The following is a 3,063-nucleotide window of genomic DNA, read 5'->3' on the forward strand; positions in this document are numbered from 1 at the left end:
AGGAGGGCTATGGCTTTGGGGAAGAAACTGTTCAAGTGGCGTGATGTTTTTGACCTGATGGCCCTGTACCGCTGTCCAGAAGGGAGTATTTCAAACAAGCTGTGAGCTAGATGTGAGGGGTCAGCCCCAATCTTGCGTACTCTCTTCATCTGGAGCTATGGAGGTCTGTGATGGGAGGCAGGGGGCAGCCGATACGTACCAGACAGTGATGGAAGATGTGAGGATGCTCCCTATGACGGCCCTGTAGAACTGGACCAGGATGTGACGACTGATGTGAAGTCTCTTCAGCTGACGGAGGAACTACTTTCATCATTGTCATTTAAACAAGTGTAACCCAACCAGAGACACCACTCAGGAAGGCTGGGGCCATCCTAGGAAAAATATAAAATATTAAACAGTCCTGCAAGGATTCTGACCCAAACCAAAACGTCCATTGTCTCCCTGTCCCTCAACGAATTTACTTAAAAATTCTCCTCCTGGTCTCCAAAGTCCTAAATGGCATCGGACGGGCTTGCCTGTCTCACCTGCCTGCCTGTCTCACCTGTCTACCTATCTGACCCCCTATGAACCTCCACACACTCTACGGTCCAACCACAGCAAATTGCCCACAGAACCACTCTGCCCCCCCACAGACTCTGCACCTCCCCCCCCCCGCCCACACACACACACACCAGAACCAGACTCTGCCCCCCCCCAGGCCTGTCCACTCCACACCTGTCCACTCCAGGCCTGTCAGCAGCTGTTTAAACCTCGGGGGCCGGGGGGGGATGGTCAGAGCAGGGGGGGGGGGGTCATCCGCCCTGGTCACTTTGGCACGACCAACAATGCCCTGACCAGCCGCTGCGCCTATTACCCCTCTGACACACACACACACACACGGTAACCCTCTGACAGGGCGTGGTGTTGGAGGGTCTTGGCCCCACACAGCAGGGTCAAAGGTCAATCAGATCTCTGCGGCCATCACAGCAAGCTGGACACACACTGCAGTATCTCTCAATCAAAGGATTACTGGGGCAGTCACACACACACACACACACACACACACACACACACACACACATACACTCTGAGAATTACAAATGGAGGTGAATTAACTCATCACAGATCAATCACATACATCTTCATCTCCAGCAGATGTATCAGGCAACCAAGACAACCCTGAGAACATTATTATACCTGGTTATTATTATTATTATAACATTATTATACCTGGTTATTATTATTATTATTATTATTACAACATTATTACGTTATTATATCTGGTTATTATTATTATTAGAGTTCCTGCACATCCATTCTTATGAAGTTCAAACCCCCTCCTTAAAAAGCCAAATGTTTGATTATTGATAATAATATTGACGTAATTATTGGTTGGATGGAAATGTCAGTTTTATGTTTGATGGACAGGTAGGTTAGCTTTGCCATAGGTCTCATTACAGCATAATGTAACCCTGTAATGCAGTGGATTCGTTGTTTTCATTAGTCAAGGCAAGGCAAGTTTATTTGTATAGCACATTTCATGCAACAGGGGCAATTCAAAGTGCTTTACATAGCCTACATTATTTTTTCAAAATACAGCAAGAGCACAGTAAGAAAATAAAAATGACAATGAATAAAAGCAAATATAAGAAGTAAATAGATAAAACATAGTCAATAGTGAAGACGATGAAACCAAGGGACACTTCTACAACCAACTCTTCTATCACATCCTCCAGGCCAAGAAAGGAAGGGACATCATGATTCTGATGGGAGACATAAATGCAAACATAAGAGGAAACAATAATGGCTATGAACTGATAATGGGAACACATGGACTAGGAACCATTATTTTTGCCCATCATGGATGTGCAGCCGACAAATCTGCAGCAACTGCGTGATGCTGTAATGTCAATATGAATCAAAATCTCTGAGGAATGTTTCCAGGACCTTGTTGAATCTATGCCACGAAGAATTAAGGCAGTTCTGAAGGTTAAAGGGAGTCCAACCCGGTACTCGTAAGGTGTACCTTATGAAGTGGCCGGTGAGTGTGTATATATATATATACTGTATATATATTGAGAGAGAGAGAGAGAGAGAGAGAGGGAGGGAGAGAGAGATAGAGAGAGGGAGGGAGGGACTCAGGAGAGAGAGAGAGAGAGAGAGAGAGGGAGAGAGAGAGAGAGAGAGGGAGGGAGGGAGAGAGAGAGAGAGAGAGGGAGGGAGGGAGGGACTCAGGAGAGAGAGAGAGAGAGAGAGAGAGAGAGAGAGAGAGAGAGAGAGAGAGAGAGAGAGAGAGAGAGAGAGAGAGATGTTTCCTCAGTTGAGACGGCTGCAGGCGGCTGTTTGCTTTCTCTCACTTTATCCAATTTAGAGTTTTAAACTAGTGGTAATCTTGTTAGAGTTTTAGACTAGTGTTAATCTGCCAAAACTGTCGGTAATGACTCTAGTCTATGTGATTAGATGACCCCTGGGGGGTTTCCATCAACATTGCTAAAGGAAAATCCAGGCTTATTTTGATAAGTCTTGTGAGAGTTGTTAAAATAAGGCTGGATTTTTTGGTAAAAAAAAAAAAGAGGGTCAGGATTGTCCTTTAGCAATGTTGATGGAATACCCCCCAGGAGTTATTAGTTATTATTATTAGTAGTATTATTATTATTATTAGTAGTAGTAGTAGTATTGTTAATACTACTACTACTACTACTACTACTACTATATATATTAGTATATACTATAATTAAATAATGTGGTATATATATATTACATTTATATATTACATTTATATTACAGATATTCATATAGGCTGCATTCATAAATTCGCTCTGGAAATCTGATCAGCACTCATAGAATGCTTCTTGTCCAAGCAAATTACTTGGTCCCTTCATGACATTGAACCCAGTGTGCGCTCCGGCACTCTCAGGGCGAATTTACGAACGCAGCCATAATATTATTATAAAAACACATCATATTCTATTTTATTTGCAGGCAGTGTAGACAGACTGTTACAGCCTATGGTTCCACCAACAAGCCTACAGTATCTGAGGCTTTACAACTATGACTGGAGAGTTGTCTTATTCAACTGGAGGA

This window comes from Nansenia antarctica (assembly GCF_963989245.1).
Source record: "Nansenia antarctica genome assembly, chromosome: 6".
Taxonomy (NCBI): domain Eukaryota; kingdom Metazoa; phylum Chordata; class Actinopteri; order Argentiniformes; family Microstomatidae; genus Nansenia; species Nansenia antarctica.